Source organism: Spinacia oleracea, chromosome 3, assembly GCF_020520425.1.
Source record: "Spinacia oleracea cultivar Varoflay chromosome 3, BTI_SOV_V1, whole genome shotgun sequence".
In the NCBI taxonomy this organism is placed as follows: Eukaryota; Viridiplantae; Streptophyta; class Magnoliopsida; order Caryophyllales; family Amaranthaceae; genus Spinacia; species Spinacia oleracea.
This window is the reverse complement of record NC_079489.1, coordinates 98726969-98745729: the sequence shown is the minus strand read 5'-3', so window position 1 is coordinate 98745729 and position 18761 is coordinate 98726969. Positions and strand designations below refer to the sequence as shown.

At 35.9% G+C, this 18761-nt stretch overlaps 1 long non-coding RNA gene across 1 annotated transcript; it reads left to right on the top strand.

The window, feature by feature from the left end:
- The first annotated feature begins 1744 nt into the window (after positions 1-1744).
- Positions 1745-17471, top strand: LOC130470447 (uncharacterized). The gene is made up of 4 exons (XR_008930772.1): positions 1745-2204; positions 2640-2936; positions 3870-3972; positions 17235-17471. It is a non-coding gene; the product is annotated as an uncharacterized lncRNA (long non-coding RNA).
- Positions 17472-18761: the final 1290 nt, after the last annotated feature.

The window sequence follows — 18761 nt, the reverse complement described above, 5'->3', positions numbered from 1 at the left end:
TTTCTGAAGGAAATATGCTCTTGGTCCAAGTATGCATTCAATGCTAAGTCTAATAAATGCAATTCAGAATTAATTGATTAAATAAGTTAATAATACAGTGAGATCAAGTGAGCTGAATGCCTAGCTAGAGGCCGCTTCAGTTAAAGTGGAATTGATAATATTAATCCACAGCTTACTCTTGACTGAACCCGTAGGGTCACACAAATAGTACGTGAACGGATCAAGTATTTAAGTGAATATATTATTCATTAAATACTCTATTTATGAACATTCGGAAACGACGGATCTCGGTTCCAGTGGGAGTTGATATCGTCAAAAGGCAAAATATAGAATGCTCCGGAAATGATGATATTGCCGGAAACGGAATAAGGATCATGACGGAAATATAAATATTATCCAAGTCGTATATGTTGCCAGAAACGGAAACATGGCTCGCAACGGAAAATATTATCGGAAATAGAAATATTGCCGGAATCGGAAATATTGCTGGAAACGGAAATATTTCCGCAATCAGAAATATTGTCGGAATCCGAAATAAATTCCGGAAACGGAAAAATTAAATATTTGTTCGAATTGGAAATAAATTCCGGAATAGGAAATATTAAATATTTGTTCGAATCGGAAATGAATTCCGGAATCGAAAAACGAATCGGAAGCGCGACGTACGAACGATCGACGAACGAGCTTGCGAGACGCAAGTTCCAGCGCAAGCGCCAGGCCCAAAGCCAAGCAAGCCCGCGCGAGGGAGCATCGAGCAAAGCAGGCCGAGCAAAGCAGCGCCTAACAAGATGGACCGCGTGGTTGCTGCCAGCGCCCAGCGCTCTTGGGACGAGCCGAGCAGTAGCGCCCACTCGTGGGCTGCGGGGCTGCGGGCTGCATAGCAGGTTGGGCCCTAGGCCATGTATGCAATGCCTTGGCCGGTTAGGATTACTTGGTTGTCAAGTAATCGCGTTTTCCTAATTCTACTCAATTTGGATATTTTAGTTAAATATGAAATACTTAGGTATTTGATTAAACCTAATGTTCTAATGATATTATTTAACTAGAATCCTAATAGATTTAGTTATTCGATTCCTAGTAAAATTCAAACTCCGTTATTTCCACCCTATAAATATGTGATTCATGAATCATGATCACAATTTATAATGCAATTAATAAGTATTCCAATACATTAAGTTCAAGAGAGAATTTAATATTTGCCTAACTTTATTGTGAGTTTCCCGAGTGCACATAATACCTTAGAGAATATTCTAGTTGGTGGAATCTAAGGCGGATCCGAACGTGCCGTGGACTATCTATGGAGGGGCGACATTTGGAGTCCTAAACTTGTTTTTGTTCGGTTCGGGAGCAACTAGGGAAGGCACGCATCACATTGTATGTATCCTAATTATGCTAATTGACTATGTGGCAATTAATTTGGATTCCTGGCTTTATGGTTTTTCTGCATGAATTATATTGTTTATATTATTCATAACCCTACAGTGGTATCACGAGCCTCTAATGAATTCCATAATCAATTATAGTTAACATGGATTAAATTTTATAAATTTGCAATGAATTAAAGGGGTGATTAATTTTGTATATGTAATTAATTGCAAACTCGTGCGATTATTTCACTAGAGGAAAAATCCTCATGTGCTTCTCTTCAAGTGAGGGCCATTTAATAAATTGGCAGCACTTGAGAGCAAAAAAAAATAAAAATAAAAAATAATTTCACAAGTGCGGGCACATTTTAAAAAATTGGCAGCACTTGAGTTCAAGTGCAGGCTCGTTTCACAAAACAGCAGCACAAAAGATTGCTAAATAGTTTCCCAAGAGATTTCATTTTCCCGCTTCTCCACTTCCCCTTCTCTGGTTTCTAACAAGGCCGCCAAACTCAAAATTCACAGCACACACCACGACAAGCCGCGCCGCCGCTGCTCTTCCTCTTCCTGCGGCGTCGCCGTTCCTGTTCCCCCACCGCCGAACTCTTCCTGTTCCTCTTCCTCTTCCTCTTCACGACATTTTTACCAACCTTCAGTTCTTTTGTCCTCCTCGAGGATGCCTCACTTTCACGCCGCTCAATCTTCTGCCTAAATTTGTAACCTAGTTCTATCTTATTCATCAATAAACGGTTGAATCTTCCATCCAATCTGTATTTTGGAAAGTCGAAATTTAATTTTTGTTTCTCCAAACCCTGGAAAATGTCGGGTTGCTTTTTCCGGGTAATCAAATTTCTCTCTCATGTTCCTTGAATCTGTTAGTTTATAATTGTGTAGTAATGATTATTTATGTTTTGATTATGAATGGATCATGTTTTAGACCGGATTTAATTGGATTATGCACTTGTATTGGAATGTTGAAATTCTTGGTTGATTCTATTCTGAGCATGTTTAGATTGAAATTCCCTCTTGGTTGGCAGTATGGTGTTAAGGCTATTATTGTGGTAGTGGTGGATTATTGCAAATCATTTTTTAGTCCCTTAACATAGTCTGCAGCGGTGCTTCTTTTCGATTCTGCATCAGGTGTGATGTTTTGGTTTGGGAGCATGTTGGCTTGCTTCTGCTGTTGTGTTTATGCTGAATGCAGACTGTCACTATACTGCTGCACTTCTTTTTTTCTGGGTTTGGTTGCTTCTGTGATTGGTCTGTTGTGTGCAGGGTGGTTGTGTGCAGGTTCTGCTTCTGGTTGCAGGTGCTCTTGGCTGCTGCATCTGGCTTCTACTGCTTCTTTGATATTGCAGTCTGGTTTGCGGACCTCCTGCGTGTAGTCTAGGGTGTAGACTCGTTTTGTGTACAAGCTGGTGCCGGGTGGAAGAGCTGCTGCAGTTGTGAATAAAATGCTTCAAAAAAAGGAATTGCTGGAGCTAAGTGAAGGATATTCTCGAATCACTATCTGCCCAAGTGAGAGCGATTTAGAAGATGCTCGATTTGTATTTGAGTATACAAGTAAAACAGGTATACTTCTCTGTTGATTTGTAGTTGTCGACGTGGTTTCTTTGTTGGAATTTTTGGGTGATGTTCATGAAATTCATTACAGGCCCAAGTCTAGTACGTATTTAATTTTTGTTATACTTCTTTCACATTGAGCCTGGGAACTTTCAATGTCTAGAGTTCTAAAATAGATTTTTAACATAAAAAAATAAAAAATAAAGATTTACTAGTATTTCGTTTAGTTATAGTAACATTTGGCAGAGCTAATAAAGTAGCCAAGGAAATTGCTTGAAACCTTGTCTAGGGGACAATTAGGTAGAGACGTAGAGTGTTCGAGCTAGGGTTTTCTACTGTTTGAAGTTTCTTGGTGGTTCCTAAATCATCTTTGCTTACTTATTTTTTGCAGTAGTCACTTTTGTTGTGAGAGGATGGAACAGTGAACTTGACAATTTCATGTTTTTCCTAATCAAGTCAATTATGTTAATACAAGTCTAAATCAAAGTTCTACTACACTTTTGGATGGAGAATGTTTGTGAACTTGAAAATTGATTTGACCATAACTTTTAATTCTTGCATGTTCTGGAATTTTCTTAATGGAATTGTGGATATCAAACTCATGCACTACGCCCTCCCCTTTTAGAGAGCATATGTTATTCAAATAAAAATAGTTCATTAGGCCTTGACAATATGAGTACATCTATACACGAGATGTCTTTGGACAAACTACTCTTATCTTTCATTTCAGAACCCCCCACTAATGCAAGGGAGTAAGGGAGACTCATTGCAAAGACGGTGCTTCCTATTTTGTCTCCCTCAAGTTGTTCTGAACTATCCTGGTGTATTGCTAGATGTTTAGTTTTTCAAGTAGTTGTTGTAAGGAAGTTTTTGCTGAAAGTGATTCAACCTTATTGCTGATTATTTTTAGAATCTGGCTGATTTTGATTATTTCTTTAACAGATCCCCAAGCTTCTATTGCACAAATTTTTTCCAATGTTCGATATTCTATTTGGATTGATGGAAAACTTAAGTTCGTACGGGATCCTTACCAAGTTCTTGAAAGGTAATTGTATCTGCAATCAAGACTTGTGGCTTTCACTTTATTTTCGTTCATTAGTTGCAAGTCGAGAGCGAAATAAACCATTTTTATTATTATACGGTTCATTATTTCATTGTTATGAGCAAATTAAGTCTTAATTTATTATACCATACAATATTTATAATATAACTAAAGTATTTATATATTATCGAATAATGAACTAACGAGGCTTAAATGTGCATAACTTCACCAAAATGGGTGAGAATTGTTAGGTTATGATACATATGACAATTCATAAATCATGCGGAAAAACCATAAAGCCAGGAAAGCATATTATTTACACATAATCATTTAGCATAGTTTAGATGCATACTATTTGTTGCGTGCCTTCCCTAGCTGCGCTCGAACCGAACAAGAACAAGTCTTTAGGACTCCAAGTGTCGTCCCTCCGTAGATAGTCCACAGCATGTCCGGATCCGCCTTAAGATTGACCAACTAGAATCGCCCTTAAGGTACTACTTATTTTCGGCTAAATGGGCAAGAGTTATGGCTGATTTTTCTGCTTAAAAATCCTAGCTTTGAATACTTGAAAACTTGTGTATAAATAATGACCCTAGGCCCTTATTTATAGAGGTATGGAAAAGGAATTGGAATCCTATTAGGATACTAATTTATTTAATTAAAATCCTGCTAGGACTCTATTTAAATAAACTTTATCTAATAGGTTTATGATTTAATCTTTTATCGAATCCCGATAGCTTTAGGATTCGCACACGAGCATCGCACGAGCACCGTACACCCGCGCAGGCCTTGCGGCCCACGCTGAGCGCACAACGCTTGGCCCATGCTACTGTCCGCGCGCGCCCATGGCTTCGGCTGGGCCTGGCTTGCGCTGGGCCTGGTCGAGGCTTTGTCGTGTGTTGGTGATGCGTGTGGCTTGCTGGGCGATGGCCTGGCTTCGTGCTGGGCCTTCGTCTAGCGAGCCTCGTCCGATGCTAATTCGTACGATACGCTTTCGATTAAATTCCCGATTCCGGAATTTATTTCCGATACGAACAATATTTAATATTTCCGATTCCGGAATTAATTTCCGTTTCGAACAAATATTTAATATTTCCGTTTCCGGAATTATTTTCCGATTCCGAAAATATTTCCGATTCTGACAATATTTCCGTTTCCGGCAACATTTCCGATTCCGGCAATATTTCCATTTCCGATAATATTTTCCGATACGTACCATGTTTCCGTTTCCGGCAACATCTACGACTTGGATAATATTTATATTTCCGATACGATCCATATTTCCGTTTCCGGCAATATCATCGTTTCCGGAGTATTCATTTCTTGCCTATGACGATCTCAGCTCCCACTGAAACCAAGATCCGTCGATTCCGAATATCCATAGATGGTGTATTTAATGCCATTAAATACTTGATCCGTTTACGTACTATTTGTGTGACCCTACGGGTTCAGTCAAGAGTAAGCTGTGGATTAATATCATTAATTCCACTTGAACTGAAGCGGCCTCTAGCTAGGCATTCAGCTCACTTGATCTCACTGAATTATTAACTTGTTAATTAATACTGAACCGCATTTATTAGACTTAACATTGAATGCATACTTGGACCAAGGGCATTATTTCCTTCAGTCTCCCACTTGTCCTTAGGGACAAGTGTGCATTTCCTAATTCCTATGTCGCTCGATGCTTGCTCTTGAACATAAGGTAAGAGTTGTCATCCTTATTATGTCTAGAGGTGTTCCTCGGTTTCAGAGTTCAACTGATCAAATAAACAGATAATCATAGCCTATGATTCATCCGAGCACGGCCATGCATTTCACAGTTTCTAGCTCTCCGAGTGGCCTTGTACAACTTTTAAGCATCTCATCCCGATTTATGGGAGGAACATCCCAATCTTGCGATCTTGAGATTAGACTTCGTTTGATAGGTGATTACCTGAGCGTTGCCTTTATAGCCTCCTTTTACGGTGCGATGGTTGGTCAACGTCAAAGCAACCAGTTCTCAAACAAGTAATCTCAAATCACTCAGGTATTGAGGATTTAGTGTCTAATAATTTTAATGAAATTTACTTATGACAGATTTTCATCTCTTACAGTAAAGTTTCATAGGTCTTGTCCGATACTAGTCTTTCCAAAGTAAGTATCTATGCAAATGATTATGACATATCCATGTCCACATAGTTCAAGAAACAGAACTACTAATCATCTTGCATTCTAATCGTCTAACGTTTTCTATGCGTCCAATTTTATAGAAAACTCCGACTAGGGACCATTTTCAACCTTTGACATTCAAGTTCACTTGATAGACATTTCTTAGTCACAGGACTGGTCCTGACAGTCTATCTTGAATATATCGTCAAATTAAAGGGACTCATCATTTAATACTAAACCAAGATTAAATGGAATATGAAAATACATTTCATATATGATAAATGTTCAACCCAATGTTTTACAACCATGGGCCTCAAACCCATCTTTAAAACAGTTCATGGAATTCAAAGCTATGCTTGATTTCCAGTGCTACAACGTGAGTGTTGCTTCTCACTTGTTGCATAGGTTTAGTTATCACGCTTTGCCAATCTTAACATCCTTTTCATCGAATGTTCTTCGAGATATGATGATAAGTACTTTTCGAGTTTGTTTATTGTGTGATCTAGTCTTTCTTACTTTGATGGTGGTTTTACTCATTTTGCAATGAAGAACCATCAAGTTAGCAGACGGTTTTCTTGCTTCAAGAGTGGTTCTACGCATTTTTCAATGAAGAACCATCAATCCAGCAGATAGGTGATCTACCCAAGTTCAGTGAAGAACTTTAAACAACCCTGTTTTATTGCTTCTTAGGCAATAATTACTTTTACTTCAACTGTATAGGTTGCTAGTGATGCTTTGTTTGGATTTACCTATCCAAGCAGTTCATAGATATGTGGAAGACTCTCCAACCATATCTTAGAACATAGAAATTATTATTTTAATTTCCCACGCAACAACTCATGGTCTCCAATCCATGTTGCCATTTCAAAACACAATGCTCTATAGCTCGTCCTTGTCAATGGTTAACTTCAAAGGAATCTTGCTTGATCCTTTGCCAGTGTTTATGCGTGTAGCATCAATATTTAGCATATCTTTATTTCCTTGAATCAAGAACTATTCCTATGTACCTTTTCAAGTACCATAAGTTTTTCTTCATCTCAATCTAGTTGATCTTTACTTAGATCAATAGAGATTGGTATATGTTCGTTATGCCTAAAGCCATACGATACGTTTTTGGTAGACCTGTCAAACGGGTCGGTCGGGTCGGGTTGTAAAAATTTACTTTCGGGTTCGGGTTGAATCGGGTCGGTCACTTTCGGGTTCGGGTTTACAAATGCTTGTTCAAGACCCAGAACTTTCGGGTTCGGGTCGACCCAACGGGTTGAGAGATTTTAAAACGCGCATTATATTTTCATTAATTTAGGTGAAAAATATACAAAATATTGGCACAAGTTAACAAATTTTCCTACGAAAGTTTATATTTTGTCAAATTCAATCATAAAATGGCGTATAATTCAAATTAAAATCATATTACACAGAACAATAGTAAAAACAACGTGTCTTTTATGCTTAAATTTTCTCATAATCTCATTTATTGCTATAAATACAATGATTTTCAATCGGTCGGGTCTAAAACGGGTTCGGTCGGGTTTTGACCCATTCCTTTTCGGGTTGTTCGGGTTCGGATAAAATCGGGTTACGGGTCACAAAATCTTGTTCAGGACCCAGTATTTTCGGGTCGGGTTCGGGTCGGTTTTTGGGTCGGGTCGATTTTTGACAGCTCTAGTTTTTGGCGATCCTCATATTATATCATACATGATAAATTCTTTTGCAGAATAATTCCCAATTGAATTCTATTCATGTAAGTTTAGCTCATCTAGTTTCAGTAGATACTAAATCTAGCTAAATTCTTTGACATATAATATAGGTTAAGAATCTTACTTAGACATCTTTTACTTAGATTTATTCACATGGATCGAATATCTCCAATGGAGTATTTCGTGTTTGATTTAGTAAATGCCATTACTTAATCCAAAACAATATTATAAGATCTTTGTAAATAGATCTTAATACCCAGTATGTACTAAGTTTCGCCATGGTCCATCATTGATGAATAATTTCAAATCTAAGTCATTAGCATTTGAATGTTATTTCACAATAGAGAGATATGTGTGATACACATAGGACCAATTAAGTTTTATGTACTCCCACTAAACTTCTTATATATCTATAAGAATCATGTACATTTTATGAAACTAAAATACTTATTAGTTTCACTAAAATACAATTCCAATTCCCAATTGCTTGCTTAAATCTATACTTAGATTTCATAAGCTAACATTCATTTCAAGCATTATTTGGATCCACAAATCCTATGACATACCATGTACATAGTTTTCTTCCAACATTTGATTGAGGAATACGTTTTGTCATCCAATTGTCATATGTACCAATATGCAATCATTGCTTGAATTATAGACTTGAGCATTACGATTATGCATGAGGTTTCAACATAATCCATGCCATGAATTTGCTTGTAACCTTTAGCAACTAATTTAGCTTTATGTGTGAACACAATTTCATGTTTTGATGGTTTTTATCCTTAAAACAAACTTGCAACCAATAGGTGTGAAACTATTCTTGCAAATCAACAAAATTTCAATTTTGTCATCAAAACATTGAGTATGTTTTATGGCCTCTAACCATTTAAAACATTTGAGTCTATATATGGCCTCTAACCATTTTAGGGAATCTAGGTTTCGTCATAGCTTTCTTACAGGTCACAAACTCATTAATAGTTTGACTGCAAGTTGTAGGTTTCTTCACTATTAATAGAAGAATCTCATAGTTTCATTGACCTAAACTCTATGCCTACTTGGGTATCAAACAATAAACAGACACTTTGAGAGTCCTTTGAATATTCTGTTCTCCTTGAAGCACTTGTAAAGTCTTCTAAGAGATGTCTATTCTTTTAAAGCCACTTCTAAAGTCCTTAAAGAATACGTGTTCGGATTTTCTAAAGAACTTCGAAAATCCTCCGGAATGTCCGTCTATGTTTGTTGTTCGCCTCGAAGACTTTTGAGGTCTATTTTCTCCCACTTGTCATTTTGGAAACGAATCTCCAAAAGGACATCATTTCGAGCAAACAAACATTATGTTCTCAAAAATTCGTGGTAGAAACAATACCCTTGTGTCTCATTTGAATAAATCACAATGAAACATATATCTATACTTGGGGCCTTAGTTTGTTGAATAACAAACACTAAGCTCCCACTGAGTTTAGGAACTCTTTAGATATATTATGAAAAGATATTTTGAAATTACTTTTCAATAGCTTTGACGAATTTGGTTTAGTTTGGTGGTAGTTGAGCATTTTGTTTTAGAAATTATAGGAAAAGTCTTTATGATCCATCATTGATCGAATCAAGTACTAATTGACTTCGATTATTCATACTAAGATATGCCATATCTTATGGACCTAGATTGTGAAATTACAACACACAATCATTGATGATCATATTTGGTCTCAAGTAATCATCAACATGATCTCTCCTAGATCTTTATGATTTCTTGCCAAGTGAATTTTATACTTCTGAATCTTTGAACTAGCCAAACAGATTCAACTTATATCACATTTGAGTAAATAAACCTATATTCACTCAAATCCATGTGAAATAATAAAGTCATAAAACCTTTCTTTAGCTTTAAACTCTATCGTCTAGGAGTTCTAACAATAGTTCATATTCTTTGTTACTTTCAACAAGTAAGACTAGCTTGTCTTAAGTTGATCTAGAAATCAACCAACTTTCAAAAGTCCATTAAAATAGAGCTTGTGAATGTTAACTTGTTGACATGGTCTAAGCAACAATGCCAAAGATTAGTGGAACTCAAATCAAGGGTTTGATTTGAACCTAGTAAAGTTTTTATTGTTAAAGAGTTGTTTGTTTTAATCAAGCAAATTCACTCAACCCGTAAATGTCTATTTTATTCAAATAAACAAACAAACATTGTTTTTGTTTTCTTGAATGTGAGTCTTTCTGTGTTTGAAACAGAAATTTAGGTATGTTGATTATGGAACAAAATAGCCATTAAGTTCCAGCCTTTGAAAGGACTTAAAACAAACTAGATGACCCTACAACTAATGTAGCATTGCCATGCTTCATTTCCCACTTGTAGGTCATTAGTGTATCCTAGCTTCCATTGTTTGAGTTATTACCGAAGTAAGAACCTCAAGCGGTATATGATACCAAGGAAGTTTGATTGCTAGGTCACTTCTCTTTAAACATAAATTTATAGGTAGAAACGGAATTGTAAATTCCTTTCATCTGTTCCTTTGTTTTCCTATTTCTTGTACCCTTTCTTATAGTCCTAAGAATTGAATTCTATAGTATTGACTTTTATACTTTGTTAGACATGTCCGATGTCATTCCAACAGAGTTCTTACCATTTTATTTATGTTGAATATTCTGTTTCAACTAGATGATCTTACCAGAAGCTTCTAAACTTCTCTAAGCATCGATCTATTCGAATGTCTAGGAACTAGACTCATTCGAGAATTAAATGGAAAAAGGATTTTAGGTTGTTAACCATTGGTAAAGCTGAGCGTTTAAACTCAATGCTTTATGATCTCAAAACTACATTGTATTTTGAATTCACAAGCACCAATCGGTTTGCCATTCGACTTTGATACTCGAAAACAACCATAAAAGTCGATATAAGAAACGTACATTTTAAATTGCTCACTTTCTCTCATTTCCGTGAATCGTTCTTGGATTCACTACCAATCGAGGAAATTTACTGTTACCTTTCTTAAATGATTTACTACAGTGCAAGATATTTAATTATAAACAATAATTAAAACATACATTGAAGCATGCAAAGTCTAAACATTTATCATGAGTAATAACTTGAAAATTAAAGTAATCATGCAATTTCAACAAGTTATTGGCATTTTATTCGATTTTATTGTTCCGGCAGGTGTGAATAAAATGATTCCAAGATCCTAAAATCATTGAAGAACTAAGCACAGTTTGTCGACTTAATCCTAAAACATCTTAGGTAAGCAAAAGCCTTTTGCTAATAGTCTAGAAACTATTCTTGGTTGATAGGTACGTCTAAGAACTTATTATGTAAACCTATCGATTTTGCCACGACATAAAAGGACTCCTTACTTATATCGTTGAGTTTCACCAAAACTAACATGTACTCACAATTATTTGTGTACCTTGCCCCTTTAGGACCAATAAGTAACACCTCGCTGAGTGAAAACTATTTTGGCATAGTGTATATTTTGGCATGGCACCTTTTAACTCAATTTTTAAGTTTGGAACTTAAGGCTCTTACTATGTTGGTTAGATTTTAAGTGAACTAAAATCCTTAATCATACAACATAATCAAGCTTTGATCTCATGCATTTTAAGACATATTTAAAAGCAATAAATAACTTAAAACATGCATAAGATAAATGTGATCTAGTATGGCCCGACTTCATCTTGAAGCTTTAACTTCAAAGTCCGTCTTGAAAATCTTCATGGGAGGCACCATTTTCTTCAAATAGGATAAGCTATAATTAGAACTAATTACAACTATTTGATGGTACGCAGACCATATTTGAATTGAAAAACAACTTTGGTACTTTAGACCAATTACATTCAAATTAATGGTACGCAGACCATATTTTCTATCCTATTTGGGCCATACTAGTCACTTCATAACCTGCAAAACAGTACATATACAATATATACCATTCACCCATTCATTAACATGAATGGCCCACATAGCTGGTTAGTAAAACACATTATGCATCACGTAAACATTTGCAGCAATTAATCAAGGGCACCAATAATATACAAATTATTCAGTCCTTATTAATTCTAATCAAGTTGTTTTAATCTTAAGGATTTGTAGACCTAATCAAGGGTTTATGACTAAAAAGGGCTCCCACTTAAACCAATAAATTCATATGCTTTACTAATTTTAAACATAAAAATGTATTTCTAGTCTAACCGGAAACATACAAATTTAATTAAAATTTAAAGCTCATATAAATTTATAATTGAATCCAAAATTTAATTTAATTTCAGTCGTATTTAAATTAATTCATGATTTTAATTTTAGTAAAATAATTAGAATAAATAAAATTTATTATAATTACAATATTCAAAATTAAAATCCAAGAAAATAATTTAAATTATTAATTTTAAAAATTAATTAAAATTACGTAAACTGAAAATTTCAAATTAAAATTTCAAAACGATCTAATCGCAACGCAACAATCCCACGCAACGCACGCCCATGGGCCACACGCACACAGCCATCGCTGGCCATGTGCGCGCAGCCCATGCGCTGCCTCGCATCGCTGCTGCTCACCATCGCAAGGCATCACGCATGGTGCTCGCTGCGCGCGCCAGCGCTCGACGCACAAGCATGCTGCCGCAGCCCATCGCTGGGCGCAGCGCTCGTCGCACGTTGCAACACGCACTCGCACGCCATCGCTGGGCGCAGCGCTCGTCGCACGCATAATAGCGCTCGCACGCCATCGCTGGGCGCAGCGCTCGTCGCACGCACAATAGCGCTCGCACGCCATCGCTGGGCGCAGCGCTCGTCGCACGCACAATAGCGCTCGCTGCGCGCGAGCGATCGATGCTGGGGCGTAGCACTCGTGGCACGCGAGCTTGCGCTCGCTGCGCGCGAGGCTCCGCACGCTTGCGCGAGGCAGTGCGCGCTGTGGCGCAGCTCGCTTGCTGCCCACACGCGACTGCTCGTGCCTTGCTCTCGCCCTCGCCCATTCGCCCATTGCACACAGCCCACGATACAAGGCAGGGCTGCTGCCTTGTGCTCGTGCACCATGGCCTTGCTCATTGCATTCGTACCGCATCGGCGACGAGCTCCCTTGCTCGTCGTCACATGCCCGCACTATACAACACCCCTTAAGGGTAACACGTAGCGTCCATTGCTTTGTGCGTGCAAGTTATATGAGCGAATCGTATAAAAATTTAAAATTTATATTCAAAATTAATGACAAATTAATAAATAATATTAATTTCATAATTTTAGGGCGAAAAATCGAAAATTTATTACTTAATTGATTTCCGATTAAATGGATTCAAGTCTAGGTCATAAAATTTTAAAATTTAACATAAATTTACAATTTTTATGGTGGTTTTTAATCATAGGTATCTAATTAAATTATAATTAATTATGAAAATCAAATTAATTCTAAATTATTCTAATTTTCAACAAATTAATCATAATTACAAATTAGATTGCATAATTAACAAGGCTAGGCATTCAAACTTGTTAAACATATACAGTAGGTCAATCAAAAATTCAAGATTTATCAACAAGAATCGCAAATATTTAATTTAACATCTTAAATTTACGAAATTTTGCATTTCGAAAAACTAAAACCTCCGAAAAGTCATAGTTAGGCTTCGAATTTGAGAATTCTGGGTTCGGCCGAAAAATATTAATTTTGTCAAAATTTTAGAATGCCTTTTACATGCGGAATTGACACAAAAATCACTCGATTTGGATGAGTAACGAAGAAACTGCCGAAAAACTGCGTACGTATAATTAAATAATTAATTAACAATTACGAAAATTAATCACCCCTTTTAATTCTTGCAAATTTGTAATATTTAACCATGTTCATGCAATTTAGATTATGAAAATAATAAGAGGCTCTGATACCACTGTTAGGTTATGATACATATGACAATTCATAAATCATGCGGAAAAACCATAAAGCCAGGAAAGCATATTATTTACACATAATCATTTAGCATAGTTTAGATGCATATATACTCTTTGTTGCGTGCCTTCCCTAGCTGCGCCCGAACCGAACAAGAACAAGTCTTTAGGACTCCAAGTGTCGTCCCTCCGTAGATAGTCCACAGCACGTCCGGATCCGCCTTAAGATTGACCAACTAGAATCGCCCTTAAGGTACTACTTATTTTCGGCTAAATGGGCAAGAGTTATGGCTGATTTTTCTGCTTAAAAATCCTAGCTTTGAATACTTGAAAACTTGTGTATAAATAATGACCCTAGGCCCTTATTTACAGAGGTATGGAAAAGGAATTGGAATCCTATTAGGATACCAATTTATTTAATTAGAATCCTGCTAGGACTCTATTTAAATAAACTTTATCTAATAGGTTTAGGATTTAATCTTTTATCGAATCCCGATAGCTTTAGGATTCGCACACGAGCATCGCACGAGCACCGTACACCCGCGCAGGCCTTGCGGCCCACGCTGAGCGCACAACGCTTGGCCCATGCTACTGTCCGCGCGCGCCCATGGCTTCGGCTGGGCCTGGCTTGCGCTGGGCCTGGTCGAGGCTTTGGCGTGTGTTGGTGATGCGTGTGGCTTGCTGGGCGATGGCCTGGCTTCGTGCTGGGCCTTCGTCTAGCGAGCCTCGTCCGATGCTAATTCGTACGATACGCTTTCGATTAAATTCCCGATTCCGGAATTTATTTCCGATACGAACAATATTTAATATTTCCGATTCCGGAATTAATTTCCGTTTCGAACAAATATTTAATATTTCCGTTTCCGGAATTATTTTCCGATTCCGATAATATTTCCGATTCTGACAATATTTCCGTTTCCGGCAATATTTCCGATTCCGGCAATATTTCCATTTCCGATAATATTTTCTGATACGTACCATGTTTCCGTTTCCGGCAACATCTACGACTTGGATAATATTTATATTTCCGATACGATCCATATTTCCGTTTCCGGCAATAACATGGAAAGACTTTAAAATACTCATTTAAGTTCATTAGTTGAAAGTTGGGACCGAAATTAGCCATTTTAGTCAAAATGTGACCGATAATGATCAAACGAGTCTTAAATGTGCATAACTTCACCAAAATGGGTGAGAATTAGTATTTGAATATAAAACTAAGTGTATCAAACATGTAAAGACTTTAAAATACTTATTTAAGTTCATTAGTTGAAAGTTGGGACCGAAATTAGCCATTTTAGTCAAAATGTGACCGAGAATGAACTAACGAGGCTTAAATGTGCATAACTTCACCAAAATGGGTGAGAATGAGTATTTTAAAGATAAAACTAAGTGTATTAAACATGGAAACACTTTAAAATACTCATTTCAGTTCATTAGTTGATAGTTGGGACCGAAATAAGCCATTTTAGTCAAAATGTGACCGATAATGAACTAACGAGGCTTAAATGTGCATAACATCACCAAAATGGGTGAGAATGAGTCTTTGAAACATAAAACTAAGTGTATTAAACATGGAAATACTTTAAAATACTCATTTAAGTTCATTAGTCGAAAGTTGGGACCGAAATAACCCATTTTAGTCAAAATGTGACCGATAATGAACTAACGAGGCTTAAATGTGCATAACTTCACCAAATGGGTGAGAATGAGTATTTGAAAGATAAAACTAAGTGTATTAAACATGGAAACACTTTAAAATACTCATTTCAGTTCATTAGTTGATAGTTAGGACCGAAATTAGCCATTTTAGTCAAAATGTGACCGATAATGCACTAACAAGGCTTAAATGCGCATAACTTCACCAAAATGGGTGAGATTGAGTCTTTGAAATATAAAACTAAGTGTATTAAATATGGAAATACTTTAAAATACTCATTTAAGTTCATTAGTCGAAAGTTGGGACCGAAATCAACCATTTTAGTCAAAATGTGACCGATAATGAACTAACGAGGCTTAAATGTGCATAACTTCACCAAAATGGGTGAGAATGAGTATTTGAAAGATAAAACTAAGTGTATCAAACATGGAAAAACTTTAAAATACTCATATAAGTTCATTAGTTGAAAGTTGGGATCGAAATTAGCCATTTTAGTCAAAATGTGACCGATAATGAACTAATAAGGCTTAAATGCGCATAACTTCACCAAAATGGGTGAGATTGAGTCTTTGAAACATAAAACTAAGTGTATTAAACATGGAAATACTTTAAAATACTCATTTAAGTTCATTAGTCGAAAGTTGGGACCGAAATAAGCCATTTTAGTCAAAATGTGACCGATAATGATCTAACGAGGCTTAAATGCGCATAACTTCACCCAATGGGTGAGAATGAGTATTTTAAAGATAAAAATAAGTGTATTAAACATGGAAACACTTTAAAATACTCATTTCAGTTCATTAGTTGATAGTTGGGACCGAAATAAGCCATTTTAGTCAAAATGTGACCGATAATGAACTAACGAGGCTTAAATGTGCATAACTTTACCAAAATGGGTGAGAATGAGTCGTTGAAACATAAAACTAAGTGTATTAAACATGGCTATACTTTAAAATACTCATTTAAGTTCATTAGTTGAAAGTTGGGACCGAAAGTAGCCATTTTAGTCAAAATGTGACCGATAATGAACTAACGAGGCTTAAATGTGCATAACTTCACCAAAATGGGTGAGAATGAGTCTTTGAAACATAAAACAAAGTGTATTAAACATGGAAACGACCCTTAAATGTGCATTACTTGACTAAAATAGGTAAGAATGAGACTTAGAAACATAAAACCAAGCATGTTAAACATGTATATGGTTTAAAATACCTTTTTAGGTCCATTAGTTAAGAATTAGGAGCGAAAACGACAATTTTAGTCAAAATATGACATATAAGGATCAAAAGACCCTTAAATGTGCATAACTTGACCAAAATAGGTAAGAATGAGACTTAGAAACATAAGAACAAGTATGTTAACCATGTATACGGCTTCAAATACCTTTTTAGGTTCATTAGTTAAGAGTTAGGAGAAAACGACAATTTTAGTCAAAATATGACATATAACGATCAAACGACCCTTAAATATGCATTACATGACCAAACTAGGTAAGAATGAGACTTAGAAACATAAAACCAAGTATGTTAAACAATTATATGGTTTGGAATACCTTTTTAGGTTCATTAGTTAAAAGTTAGGAGCAAAAACGACAATGTTAGTAAAATTATTACATATAACGATCAAACGACCCTAAATTGTGCATAACTTGACCAAATTAGGTAATAATGAGACTTATAAACATAAAAACAATATGTTAAACATGTAAAAGGTTTAGAATATCTATATAGGTTCATTAGTTAAGAGTTTGGATCGAAAACGACAATTTTATTCTTTATTTCATTGGTATGAGCAAATTAAGTCTTACTTTATTTTACGATACAATATTTATAATATAACTAACTAAAGTATACATATATTTTTTTTCATTGTCGATCTTCGTAAGGTACTCAAAAATTCGAGGGAGGAGCCTTTCACGATTGAAGAGATAAATGAAGTTCGAGAAAAGTTGGCAAACTTCATTTCTAGTGATTGTCTTTGATATTTTCTTGTAGTGAATTTTAGTATTGTTTTTTATATTTCCTTGTAATGAATTTTAGGTTACGGATGCTAGTTTTTTATGACTGTTATGTAATCGAGTTTTCAACTGTACAATTTAATTATCTATATAATTGGGTACTTTTTTATATGTTGTATGGAGGTTAACTAGTGGCGTGGTCGAATTATATAAAATATGTGGCAGGAAAATAGGATATATAACAAATACGGCTCGTTTATAGGCTCGTATATATATCACAAGTGCGGGCTCATTCCCAAAATTGGCAGCACAAAAGTTGTCAAGTGCGGGCTCATTTACAAAATTGCCAGCACAAAGTTTGTCAAGTGCGGGCTCATTTTAAAAATTGGCAGCACAAAAGTTGTCAAGTGCGGACACATTTAAAAAATCGGCAGCACAAAGTTTGTCAAGTGCGGGCACGTATTCGAAAATTTGCAGCACAAACTTTGTCAAGTGCGGGCACGTATTCGAAAATTGGCAGCACAAAGTTGTCAAGTGCGGGCACATTTTCTAAATTGGCAGCACAAAAATAGTTTTGTGCGGGCTCATATATTGGCAGCACTTGAGAAATGCCAAGTGCGGGCAGGCCATGTGCTGCACATGTAAAAGCCCGCACTAAACCCCTTAAAATGAGCCCGCACTTGAGGTTTTTTCCTCTAGTGTTTGATTATATGTTCGCAGGATTTTTCGACAGTTTTGTCAATAATGGTCAGAATCTTATGTTTTTATAGTGAATTTCGCATGTAAAGGACGTTTTAAAATTTTCAAAAAAATCAATGATTTGATGCCGAATCCAGAATTCCCATATTCGAAGCCTAACTATGACGTTACGGAGGTTTTAGTTTTTCGAATGCAAAATTTGTAATTTTTATGATGTTAAATTAAATAATTGTGAATCTTGTATGTAAATCTTGAATCTATGATTGACCTACTGTATATGTTTAACAATTTTAAGGCCTAATCTTGTTAATTATACAACCTAATTTGTAATTGTAATTAATTTGTTGAATTTCAAATAATTTAGAATTTGATTTGAATTTCATAATTAATTGACAATTTAATTAGGATCCTATGATTAAAAACCACCATAAAATTGGTTTAAATTGAAAAGTTTTAAAATATTATGAACTAGATTTTAATCCCTAAAAATACATGTAATCGAAAATTAATTTGAATAATAAATTTTCAATTTTTCGCCCAAATTTAATGAAATTAATATGATTTATTAATTTGTCGTTAAATTTAAAATATAAAAATTATTATTTTTTATAAAACCGATTTGCACGCACGAAGCAGTGTAAGATAAGTGTTACCCTTAAGGGGTGTTGCATAGTGCGGGCATGCGACGACGAGCAAGGGAGCTCGTCGCCCATGCTGTACGAAGCAATGAGCAAGCAAGGCATGTGCGGCAGGCTA